This window comes from Macrosteles quadrilineatus, unplaced genomic scaffold, assembly GCF_028750875.1.
Source record: "Macrosteles quadrilineatus isolate MER2022 unplaced genomic scaffold, UCM_ALF_1.0 Scaffold_1__1_contigs__length_201487025, whole genome shotgun sequence".
Lineage (NCBI taxonomy): Eukaryota > Metazoa > Arthropoda > Insecta > Hemiptera > Cicadellidae > Macrosteles > Macrosteles quadrilineatus.
In genome coordinates, this window is record NW_026542594.1 from 56,596,725 (window position 1) to 56,610,754 (window position 14,030).

Below are 14,030 nucleotides of genomic sequence, written 5' to 3' on the forward strand. Positions count from 1 at the left end.
AAAGTAATGATTTATTATCTTTTTTGGATTGCTTTTGTTTGGAGGAGATTTTAACCTTTTTTGCTTCAAGCAAAAAATGTTCAAATAATATAGCCTGAGCCTAGCATGCACGGTAGTAAAGGGAGCATCCATATCTAACAGTAAAACCTAGAGTTAGTTAGTTTCCGTTTCTTAAAACTAACCAAAAATATGCATGTCGAAGATGCTGATGAAAAGTAATTTTGTTATTGGTTTCGATAACTAATGGAACCCTAACCGGTCGCAAAATAGTTAGTAATCAGGCATTGATTAGGTCCTTTTTTTGATTATGTAAAGTCAACCGCACATTTAGGAGGAATACCACCACATAAACTTACACTAGGCTAATACAGTAGCAGTTTTATAGATGTTGATCAGAAACAATTGTAGGGTTAAGTTTAATCAATGGGATGCCTCTACTTTATACAAATTTTTGTTGAACCTTTACTTGTTGTTGTTTTGTTGAAGCATAAACTTAGAAATAATAACTGGGTCGGGGTGTTAATTTAGCGGTTGAAGATAATGTCAACAAAAGCAAACAAAGACAAACAACAAACTGATTTTTTTACGCAAAAGATATGTTGTACTGGGATATTTATCCAAAAACATAGATAATTTGATTCTGAGTTTGTTTAAATATTATGACAATTTGTTTAACATTTGAGCGTTTTAGGGACTTATGTCCCTACAGGCCACTAGTTGTTATTATTTTACTTGTTAATATTTACTAATATCATTGTAATTGTATTTATTTTTATTGGCGCTATTCAATGTACCACCTTTGTACAAAAAATATGAATAAAGAATATGAATATAATATAAAAGCCACTGGGGAAGAGCCCAAGGGACTTTTTCAAAAATGTAAGGTCAGTTTGCACATCTTCACACCTAGACAAATATTTTGGTATATAATAATATGTGGGATTAAATCTTAAAGCAAAAAAGCCTTATTGTTCACAAAGTTTCATGTAGCGTATTAAGAAGAAAGAGAAAAACCCTAGCCTATAAAAGATTCAAGGATTCATACAGTTAGCAACAATTAATGGATCGTTACTGGTACCAATTAAGTTATCATTAACAAATGTTTACAAATATCTGATTAGTAAAAGATTTGTTGCAAATAACGTTCTTTAAGTGAAATTAGGATCAAATTAAGTTAAATAAAGGATTATTTATTTTTAAGAATAAGTTAACAACACAAACATGCCAAAACTCCCACGTAGGTTGATGAGTTAATTTTAAGTTTCAAAATTGCCTCTGAAAGGTCTTAAGCTGATATTTAGCTACAGTACTGTCTGTCTTTAATGCAATATTTTCATAGTTAACCTAGGCCTAACGGGTACAGTTCCGCAGAGAACCTGGGATATTTTATCGGTTCAAATATCGATTTATACCAGTACCGGTAGCGATTACAATTCAATTTGAACGATAAAAGTTAACCATTCTAAAATTTCCCCCTCGATGTAAACCAATGTAAATCGAATTGAGTTATGATAAACTGTTTATATTTTTATTGATGTTTATTAAATTAACCAACTTATCAAGTTATTCACTCATATTTTATGAAAGTTAACAAAACAAATAATAATTAAAACCTATTGATATGATTACTGCGTAGGGTTCGAAAAAGTATAGTTTGGCCTTCTTGTATTTTTAGTTGTACAAATTTAGGATAAAACTAAGGATAAAGAGACTAAAAAACTTAATAAATGTTTGATGTTTTTATTTAATATCATTTTTTAAATTAATCCTTCAAAGCAATAATAATATTGAAACAAATTATAATCTCTCTTTCTCTCTCTACGCATAGCCTTTAGTTTTGCAATAAGGTTTTAGAATTTAAAATTTCTTTCTCTTAAGGGCGTGAGGCACTCTCAAAGGTAGATTTTTCCCCATAAGAATTACACAGAACAAATTGCAAAACAAAAAACAGCTGTTTATAAAAAGAAACTCATCGGCTATTTCGGGAGCAAATATTGAAGTTTTTAACATTCGGTAGGTTTTAGACCAATATGTAGTTTTTATGTAGCTACAGTTAGCCGAATCAGTTTTGTTGGAAGAACAGAAAAGCCTACAGTTCAAAGTTGAAATTATTGAAAACAGGAGGAGGAGACATTAATAAGACATCTTGTGTGTGTATGACGAGAGTAGAATAAGAGAGGCCTGGTCTAACAGAAAGGAATCCAGATACAGACTCACTTGGTGAGAAAAACAATATTTGCCAGTTCTGTTATGCAACTTATTTTGGTAGTGAAAAAATACATGAATATACACATCGTTTTGTCACGGTGGTAAAGTAAACTTGCCAAATGTCAGATCAAATGAATACATGCAAGAAATTTTAACAGGTAACACTGACAGATCGAGACATTTCAAAACCATTAGTAGAAACTATAATAATGCCTTGGCTATGGTAAGCTCAAGTAGTAAGATTAAACCAAACCTTGGAATACCTTATGTTTTATTGTTATCATTTTTGTTACTCCCTCTACTTCAATTGAGAAAAAAACGCAAATTGATTGTTTACTTCCTGCTATCACAGTGGTAAGGTTACGTTGCCAGTTCCAAAAGAAAACTTATACAAAGTTTATTGACTGGAAGCTACCAACAATCTAGTCAAAAATAAGAAATTTCAACAACTCATTTGCTATGGTAAGTGTTAGTCGCAATATTAGACCCAAGAGAAGGTTGTGTGTAGCCTATACTTTCAACGGTAACGTTCTGAAATGAAATGAAAATACTTCTTTATTGAGGCGTACTTAGGACCTCATGTCCTAGGCTTCTAGGGCAGAGCCCTAAGGGAATTTACTTCGTTTTTCTTTTGATAACTAATCTACAGACCAAGACCTTTCTTTGGACACCTCTACCAAGTTTCTACGCCCAGTCGTTCTCTTAAATTAGTGGAGACAAAGTTTCCAACTAAATATTTAGATTCCCCCATGTTAATCTTATGGGAGAAAACCCAACTTTGATGGAAGATCCAGCCCGAACTAATAAAGATTTCAACAAAATAAAAACACTTTGCAAAACTACAGATCAGGGCAATTCTTTTGACACTTTCATAATCAAAAACTGTCCAAAAATGAGGGAGGAGTTCTGTTTACAAAAATCGGCTTAGCTTATATATATAGATAGATGTGTCAGAGTATAACCCCCTGTATCTTACCCCTGTCCCTGTACCGGTACACCATACATTTTGTGTAAAAGCAGTTTGTTGTTGGTCTTTGTTTGCCTTTGTTGGTGTTATTTTCAATAAATCATTTGAATCGCTACATAGATTTAACTCTGCTAATAAAGGTAGCATAAATAAACAAACAAACAAACATAACTGTTTGTGAATAAATACTGGTTTATTAAAATAGCTCTTATCTTGTGGTTAATGGTGATAAAAAAAGACTTCCCTGATTGGAATTTGGAAATTGTCTTCTATCAAATATGAAAAGGCAAATAAAGGTGTGTTGAGATAAGCTTAGTTCTTAGCCAAACCCGCTAAATTAGCATCCCTACCCAATAAATATTTCTAAGTTTATACTCCTTTTGTTAAGGTTTAACAACATTAGTGTAAAGTAAAGGCATCCATTGACCAAACTTAACCCTAGATTTTTTGTGATTAACATAAAAAAAACTAGGTACAATTAGTGTGAGTTTATGTGATGGTATTCCTCTTAGGGGCGGTTCACGAGCTCGGGACTATCGTAGTCCGAGCCCAGAATCCGAAAATAACCGGTATTTGGGCCACGACTTAAAAAATCGGGTTCACGAGCTTGAGACTATATAAGCCGCGGACCAAACTGATAGGCGGCACACAATTAGTGCAGGGATAAAACCCGGTTTTAAAAGTAGGGTTCACGAGTCCAATTACAGATAGTCCCGGCGTCTGATCATTAGTCCCGGTGGGTTCACGAGTCAAGTCCGAGCCCAAATGAGATGGTTCGGGCCCAAAAGAACAATGGTGTTTGGTCTCCAACTCAGACCTGGTAGGAGGCAGGTTTAAGGTGACATGATGCCGGTTTTATCTAATTAACTAATTTATTTTTATTATTTGCTAAAAACTAATTAATACTAATTAATGTTTAAATATGGTTCCTCATTAAATTCCGAACAATTTCATTACCCACACCATATTTAAAAAAATATGTAAAAATGGTAAAAAGGCTCATAAAACATGAAAAAAATCATCAAACAACTTAAAACGACAGATAAATTATGCACGTAAAAAAGTAGTATCATAACAAAGATATTTTTACTGTTAAACCCCATGTTATTACAATTTTAACTACAAAATTATGCATAGAATATAACTAATCAGCCACAGTTAAACCATCGTTATCTAACATAATTATCAAAAATAGTTTTTTGCCGTGTGGGAAACATCAAGCAAACCGTCAGTTGTTGAGTACGGTTCGCGGTGATATCACCGTCTTGGGTTGTACCATTGACTATAAACCTATATACCTTGTAGAGGTGTATAGTCAATGGTTGTACTCACTCACTGGTCGCGGTGTGTATTGAATATGACTATGTGTATTATGTTACCAATTATGTACCATCACTCCACTACCTCGCATAGGACCAGCTCGTTATCATGACTAAAACCCTTTTAAGACTTGATGAATTTAAAGATGGATTTAAATGTTCCAAAGATGCCGTCAATGAGTCATTTGAGGCGTTCACTCCAAGGCACGGATTTCCCGACAACAAAATCCATTACAGTATTCTAAATTGAAAAAAAATGTTAGTTGCACTAATATTTTTGGCTGGAATCGCACTTTTCATCGAGAAACTGGTGATTTATTGGATGTTAGTAAAGCTTGGATGGTAGCTATTTGTTTGGTAATGAAAGCAGAATAAATCAAATTTTCAGTTCGAAACTATGCCCAAGGAAAAAAAAACTATGTTTTCCTAAATATAAACGCATTGTAATGAAACTGATTTTAAAAATCGCAACAACACAAAATGTAAATTAAAAACAATAGCTGTTAGCATAAATAATATTACGAGCTAACTACAGAATATTATTTTCAACATTTTACAGTAAGATTATTACAGAATGTAAGACTAACGGATAGAATATTCTTAGGGTACAGCCACGATTAAAACCAGCACACACAAACGATTTTTATATCTAATAATCAGTACCTCTAAATACATTTTAGTTTCAATAATAATTGTACCATTTAAATAAGTTTAGTTAAAATTATCCTATCCAAAAATCACCATCCTAAATTATCGGGCATTTATGCAAAATAGGCATTCATCCGGTTATAAATACCCGGTTATTTGATGTCATGCATCTTAATTGAATTATAATACATGTAATGCACACAGAAAAATATATTTCACTAAAGACTTCCATTAACTGATTTCATACAAACGTGGATTGTTGTGTTTATAAATCAATAAACTTAGATAGATTATCATAGGCGAGCATTGGGACAATGAAATACGAGAAAAATAATCGTTTTGGACGTTTTGGTTCAGCCTTTTTTCACGATCATCCTATTGTATGGAAGTGCGTATGTCAGCAGCAGTGGCTTCACATGTGTTTCCAGACTGTTGTTACTGGTTGATACCAACGTCTCAACAGAAATTCCCTGCGAATCCCTGTCATTAGGCTCCGCTACGGATTTGGTCTCGACCTACAATGGGCCCGGCTTTTACATCATTAGGCTCTGACTCGTGAACCCGTTTTTTGGTCGGCGCTTATATAGTTCGGGACCAACGTCTGGTCGCAGACTATGAAGTCCTGAGCTCGTGAACCGCCCCCTAAAGGTGCAATTGACGTTACTTATGCTATCAAATTAGGCTTAATAATCGACTAATTCTTAACTCGTTTGCAAGCAACAGACAGTAACTACCTGTGTGTGTACTTGTGTGTTTGGTTGTTTGTTGTTCAATCACGCATTAACTACTGGTTAGATTGGGCTGAAATTTGGTATGATGATAGCTCACATTCCCGATTAACATATACATAGATGTATTCTTATCTAAAAAAATCCTTTCAGGTTCCGCCCCAGTGGCTCTGGAGTGTCCCATGTTACCCTTATACCTAAGTTTTCAGATTTCAAATTAGGCCTAATTTAAGAATTTTTTCAGCTGTTTCAAGGCCTACAAATTGGTTCTATGATAGGCCTACGGTATTCAATATCATTAAAAAGTTATAAAATTTACCAACAGTAAACAGCACTAAGTATTAATTTTTTAAATTTATAACAGTTAATTTGAACCAAGCAGTGACAAAAAGCTGTGATGCCTAGTTAAGTTGAAGTTATGTTATTAATTTATAAATAAACTTTTGATATCATGTAATACGTGTAAGCAAGTACATAGAACATCGTCATCTGTAGTCGCCATGATGACTGCAGATGGAAACACATGTGTATGTTTTTGTAACTAGTTACAAATTTCTTTTTGTCCATCAAACCTTGGTTGTACAACAAAAGTTAGGGAAAACCTGAACTTATACTACTTATGTTATATTGAACTTTTTTTGCCTTATCTGCCTAAATTAGACTATTTTAAGCACATTTTACCATTGGCACTTTTGGGGGAAACGCCTATTTCACCCTGAAAATCGTGTTTGAAAATCAAGAAAAATGCTAGAAATCAATGATTTTAGACGCATGTAAAACTTTTTGGGGCTGCACTTTACTTGACGTCCTACACTCATTCGATTGGTTTTTTCGATTCGATATTTTCATTTGATTCTTTCATTCGATATATCGTTTGGTTAGTTAGGTTAGGTTAACCTTACCTAACTAACCAAACGATATATCGAATGAAGCAATCGATTAATCGATATATCGATCGATATATGATGAATCTGTGCATCAAGGAATCTTCCCAACTGCCCTCAAGTCCAGCTACATAATTCCTATCCACAAGTCAGGCTCTAAAACTGATGCTAAAAACTACAGACCCATAGCCATTTAACCGGTGCTCGCTAAGGTTTTTGAAAAACTAATTCTAACCAGGGTATCTCCAGTGATAATTCCAGCCTTAAGCCCCTCCCAGCACGGCTTTGTCCCGGGGAAGTCAACCATAACTACCTTGTCACATTTGAATCCTTCGTAATGGCTGCTTTCAAAGAGGGTTTCCAGGTCGATGCTCTGTACCTGGACTTTTCAAAGGCTTTTGACAAGGTTAGCCACAATCATCTCCTGGTGAAACTTGAGTCCTATGGAATCCACGGATCGCTGCTGCAATGGTTCGGAAGCTATCTGAGGAATAGAAAGCTTATTGTAAGATTTACCTCCTCACAATCTTCAGTGATTGATGCTACTTCGGGGGTCCCGCAGGGATCACACTTGGGTCCAATACTTTTTATTGCCTTCATTAATGACATCGTCAGGGGCCTAGGAGTCAACCAGCTATTATTTGCTGATGATATGAAAATATTTACAAAGATTGGGAACAAAGCCGATGAGAGCTCCCTTCAGGACGCCCTAGATGCCGTTGAAGAGTGGTGTAACAAAAATTGCATGGTGCTTAACAAAGAAAAATGTTTTTACATGTCCTTCCATAGAACACGTTCTAGACATAACACAAGTTACACTCTCAGTGGTTGTAGTCTTCAGAGAAAGGATGAAGCCAAGGACCTTGGAATTTTGATGCACTCTTCTTTAAGTTTTACCAATCACATCAATAACGTCTCATCCAGAGCCAGCAGGAACTTAGGTCTAATATATAGATCCTCACACTACCTTACAAACCCATCCACGCTAAAGCTGCTTTACTGTGCTTATGTGCGACCCATACTTGAATATGCATCTATTGTATGGTCCCCACACCAGGTAACGGCAGTGTCCACATTGCAGTCAGTGGAGAACAGACTATTACGCCTGGTTGGCTTGAGACTTGGGTTCACTTACAGATCTGTACCAATGGATGAGGTATCTTGTTTGCTGAAGTTGGATACACTGGAAACCCGAAGGAAACTCCAGGATATCATCTTTCTCTTTAAACTTGTCAACGGAATAATAGACTGTCCTGAGATACTGGAGGGAATTCATTTTCGCGTTCCTAGTGGCACAAGGTCAACTGAACTCTTTGGTAGAGCCCATCAGTCCACCAATTATGAGAAGAACAGTACCTTGCCCAGAATACAGCGCCACGGCAACACCGTCTCCTCCAGTGTTGACTTCTTCAACAGCAACCTGGCCAGTTTTAGAAGAGCGGTAAAGCGACGCCTCATCCAATAACGACAGCCCAGATGATACGTGTTGGTAAAGTGAGTTTGTGCGGTTGTGCTTGGCGATGCCTTTAAAGGATCGCATTCGGAATTTGTGGGTGAATGGTGTGTTTGTGTTAGGTGGCGCCTTTAAAGGGCCACACGCCTGAACAGGCAGATAGTGCGTGAGTGTTTAGCTTATTTATTTATTTTTGCATCTTCAATATCCTTGTTTGTAATAATCATTATTTACACATGTTTTTTTTTCCTAGTTTCTTTTCAAAATCACATTCAAACTGCATGTTCCTTGTAAATATTAAACAAAGTTTTTAATAATTGCTCTAGTCATAATCTGTTATACTTATTAAAGCTAATATTTATTCTCCCAAACATACCTGTTTTCCTTGTTCTTTATGGTTATTATGTAATACGATCGTCTTTGTTATGTTTTTGCTATAAGTTATTGTTGTTAATTACTAGATTGTTGTTGTTAATTACTATAGGCCTATTATTGTTATTTATTTTGTTGCCTATGTCTAAGTGTCAACAGTTCACAGTTGTTATTTAATATTAGTCATCTTGAAATGTACAATGTATCTTTAGTAACACATCAAACAAAATGGAATGTCCATTGAAATAAAAAAAAAAAAAAAGATATTTTCATTCGAATGAGTGTAGGACGTCAAGTAAAGTGCAGCCCTTTTTGGGTACAATTTCTTAACTGGACTAACTTATGCTAATATCTATTGAAACTATCAAATTAAAAATATTGTTTAGTAATAGATATATTTACCAGCTAACTTATAGGCTATCAGTTGTAAAATTAAACTATCATAACCTAACCTAACCAACCAAACTTGATTGGTGTGAACCTGGCAATAACTCCAGCCATAAGTAGTGCGCGCGCCCGAAAAAATCTATTGCTGGCCGCTTTGCGTCAAAATACGTCCGCGATGCATATTACCGATTATGCCAACAGATAGAGGACACTTTAACGGACACGACAGTATCAACATTATGTACCTGGGGAGTAGGTTAAGGGGGGTAAAATGAGCAATAAGTAGTGCGCGCAACACCAAAAATCTATTGCTGGCCGTATTACGGCAAAATACGTCCGCGATGCATATTACCGATTATGCCAACAGATAGAGGACACTTTAACGGACACGACAGTATCAATATTATGTACCTGGGGAGTAGTATAAGGGGGGTAAAATCGGCATAAAGTAGTGTGCGCGCTACAAAAAATCTATTGCTGGCCGTATTACGGCAAAATACGTCCGCGATGCATATTACCGATTATGCCAACAGATAGAGGACACTTTAACGGACACGACAGTATCAACATTATGTACCTGGGGAGTAGTATAAGGGGGGTAAAATCGGCAAACAGTAGTGCGCGCGCTACAAAAAATCTATTGCTGGCCGTATTACGGCAAAATACGTCCGCGATGCATATTACCGATTATGCCAACAGATAGAGGACACTTTAACGGACACGACAGTATCAATATTATGTACCTGGGGAGTAGTATAAGGGGGGTAAAATCGGCAAAAAGTAGTGCGCGCGCTACAAAAAATCTATTGCTGGCCGTATTACGGCAAAATACGTCCGCGATGCATATTATCGATTATGCCAACAGATAGAGGACACTCTAACGGACACGACAGTATCAACATTATGTACCTGGGGAGTAGGTTAAGGGGGGTAAAATGAGCAAAAAGTAGTGCGCGCACCACCAAAAATCTATTGCTGGCCGTATTACGGCAAAATACGTCCGCGATGTATATTACCGATGATGCCAACAGATAGAGGACACTTTAACGGACACGACCGAATCAACATTATGTACCTGGGGAGTAGTATAAGGGGGGTAAAATCGGCAAACAGTAGTGCACATCGCGCCACAAAAAATGTACATTAAATAACTAATACAACTAGTACCTAATAGTAAAAGTAGTTCGCGCGCACTACTTTTTGCCGATTTTACCCCCCTTATACTACTCCCCAGGTACATAATGTTGATACTGTCGTGTCCGTTAAAGTGTCCTCTATCTGTTGGCATCATCGGTAATATGCATCGCGGACGTATTTTGCCGTAATACGGCCAGCAATAGATTTTTTGTAGCGCGCGCACTACTTTTTGCTGATTTTACCCCCCTTATACTACTCCCCAGGTACATAATGTTGATACTGTCGTGTCCGTTAAAGTGTCCTCTATCTGTTGGCATCATCGGTAATATGCATTGCGGATGTATTTTGCCGCAATACGGCCAGCAATAGATTTTTTGTAGCGCGCGCACTACTTTTTGCCGATTTTACCCCCCTTATACTACTCCCCAGGTACATAATGTTGATACTGTCGTGTCCGTTAAAGTGTCCTCTATCTGTTGGCATCATCGGTAATATGCATCGCGGACGTATTTTGCCGTAATACGGCCAGCAATAGATTTTTTGTAGCGCGCGCACTACTTTTTGCCGATTTTACCCCCCTTATACTACTCCCCAGGTACAGAATGTTGATACTGTCGTGTCCGTTAAAGTGTCCTCTATCTGTTGGCATCATCGGTAATATGCATCGCGGACGTATTTTGCCGTAATACGGCCAGCAATAGATTTTTTGTAGCGCGCGCACTACTTTTTGCCGATTTTACCCCCCTTATACTACTCCCCAGGTACATAATGTTGATACTGTCATGTCCGTTAAAGTGTCCTCTATCTGTTGGCATCATCGGTAATATGCATCGCGGACGTATTTTGCCGTAATACGGCCAGCAATAGATTTTTTGTAGCGCGCGCACTACTTTTTGCCGATTTTACCCCCCTTATACTACTCCCCAGGTACATAATGTTGATACTGTCGTGTCCGTTAAAGTGTCCTCTATCTGTTGGCATCATCGGTAATATGCATCGCGGACGTATTTTGCCGCAATACGGCCAGCAGTAGATTTTTTGTAGCGCACGCACTACTTTTTGCCGATTTTACCCCCCTTATACTACTCCTTAGGTACATAATGTTGATACTGTCGTGTCCGTTAATGTGTCCTCTATCTGTTGGCATCATCGGTAATATGCATCGCAGACGTATTTTGCCGCAAAACGGCCAGCAATAGATTTTTGTGGCGCGCGCACTATTTATTGCCAAGTTATTGCCAGGTTCACACAAGTCCAAACTTGCTGATAGTGAAAACATCGAATGAAGGTTTACTAATAATCGGTATTATCATAGCTAAGTTAAGAAACTGTAGGTAGGTACCCAACTTCTTTTTACTACGTGTCAATAACTTAATACTAACCTAACCTAGCATAACCAGGGTTTACCAAAAATCGGTCATTTTGGCACATTGTTAACCTAAGCTTGGGTTGGGCTAGGTTAGGTTAGGTTAGGTTAAGTTAGGTTAGGTTAAGTTAGTTTATTATATATTTAATTTGGTTTACCCAAAAATGGGGTAATTTTTGGTAGCCTACTTTACTGTTTTTTACGATTTTTCAAACCTGGTTTCCTGGGTAAAAACGGCATTTGCCAAAATAGTGTTTAAAATGGACTAATAATAAAAAAAAAACCCACCATGTTAAAAAGAAAATTATCAAGCCCCAAAATTCATTGATTTCTAGCATTTTTCAGGGTGAAATAGGTGTTTCCCCCAAAAGTGCTAGTGGTAAAAAGTGCTTAAAATAATCTTATTTAGGTAGATAAGGCAAAAAAAGTTCAATATAACATAAGTAGGTAGTATAAGTTCAGTTTTACCAAAATTGGGCCTATAGGCTATATAAATTATTTTTTAAACAAAAGTTAATGATAACTTGTTAAGTACATGTAACAATTTTAGGCCTAAGTTAGGCTATTAAAACAAGTTGCACAGTGTTAACGAACCAGTGAGCTAACTTAAGTTATTAGGCTGGGGAACCTGAGTTGAGTCTACCACTACCATTATGAGTATTTTTCTACCTAAAATGAAATAATTAACTTTTTAGGTTCCCTAGTATAATAGGCCTATGAATTATATTGCCTTTATTAAGTTAATGCTGCCAATAGAAGAAAATAAAGTATAACAACATAACCCTAGCCTTGTGAGTTAACTTAAAACACAATGTGGGTAGATACTTTAAGTTACTTACCAAAAGAGATATAGGCCTGAGTTAGATATTTTTCTCTTTAAAAATTCGCAAATAGACGTGATGCGTTCAAAAGTTCGATAATGAACTGTTAAAGCATATAATAAACAAGGTGTGAACATGAAACGCACAATAAAATCACTTGAGGCACCAAAAAACCTGTTCCGAAACCGAAAAGTTAATTTTGAATTTCTGACTGTTGCAGTTTGTAGCACTTTGTAGTGTTGAACCTGAACGTTGAACCGAACCGTACTCAACAAGACAAGAAAACAAGGTAAAGTAAACAAACAAAATACGTTTAATATCTAGCCACCAACAGCGCCAGTGAGTATTGTGAATTGTGATTGTGGTGGACTGTGGAGTAAGAAAAACAAAGATCCCCAGAACCGAATGATTGCAGGGTAGCCACTATTCAAACAATAAAACTGTAGGGGCGAAAAAATTGTATTGCTTATATAATTATAAAACATATAACTATTAACATGTAAGTTTGTGGCTGATTGTAGTGGTGGGACTTTCATATAGTCGGTACGTTCTGCAAATATATAGGAGAGAAGGTAAAGCACACACATGAAATCATCACATGTTGCAGTGATACATGTGATATCTCTCTTTTTCGCGAAGATAATTCAAATAGTTTTCTGACAGCGTATCCGTATCGTCATAGATGTAGTAATTACTAGGTATGCGGCCCTACTTGAATGATTTATAGGAATTAGAACTATTTAGTTCAACACATTCGCAGTTCTGAATGTCATTGACCATTCAGTCAAGTGATAGACCTCTTTTATTTAGCAAGAAAGCTACATAGAGTATCGCTTGATGTTGCAGGTTGTAAAGAAAAAAGAAAGCTTCTACTTAATAATTCTTTCATCTCTTCAAATAAAATTAATTCACACCTCTATGTAATAATAATTTGATATTCCATAAAGGTGTGAAACTAACAAAAAGTTGCCGGTATTTACTCAGGGGAGGTATAGAAGAGGCTACGATGACAGCTGTGGGCTTCTTATTAGCTGAGGGAACGCCATTACCGTAACAATACGAACTGAAGCCATCGGCCTCGGCGGTCTAGTGGTTAGCGTCAGGGCTATATCTCTAGCCCTAGGCTCCTCGGGCCTGCACATGGAGTCACGCTTCCAAGTCGTTCGCCTGGGTGCAGGTACGAGGGCGCGGTTCATTGAGTAAAACATGTGTTGAGCAAACTATCGTGAATTGTTTACGCTTTACGTTGTTTATGTATGTATAAATAGTTCGTGGCCTGTGTGTTATAAATTACCGATCTAAATAGTATTTAGTACTTCATTTCATATAGTAAGCCGTCATTTCGACGTATTTCGGGTCATCTTCGGACTAGGCAAATATAAATTGTTATGAAAAAGTTTGCCTAGTCCGAAATTTGTTTATGACACACACACACACACACACAGACATCACTTCGAAAACCACTTCCAGGGGATCCCAAAACAAAAATTATTACACTCATAACTGAAACTCAAAAATGTTGACAAAAACAATAATTTCTCCATAGGTACTATGTGAGTAGTAACTTAACTTCTGTATCCAATAGTCAATGGTAGTAAGTAAAAGTAAAGATTCAACAAATACGTATTTGTATTTTTGAAACACCTTATCCGTCTATTTTGTAACGAACTTAATTATTCACAGTACAATCCTAGTTCGGGACACGATTAAAAAACACTATGAAATACCATGTTTTAAGGA

At 36.6% G+C, this 14,030-nt stretch overlaps 1 protein-coding gene across 3 annotated transcripts in view; it reads right to left on the bottom strand.

The window, feature by feature from the left end:
- The window catches only part of LOC128983159 (protein c-ets-2-B), a 215,696-nt gene extending 203,062 nt beyond the window's left edge, over positions 1 to 12,634 (bottom strand). For 2 of the 3 annotated variants that reach the window (XM_054402338.1, XM_054402336.1), the window contains exon 1: positions 12,309 to 12,633. The gene's annotated coding sequence lies outside the window, so the exon portion shown is untranslated. Of the gene's footprint in view, positions 1 to 12,308 lie in introns of all 3 variants that reach the window. The other variant, XM_054402337.1, reaches the window with a different exon arrangement.
- Between the last annotated feature and the right edge of the window lie 1,396 nt (positions 12,635 to 14,030).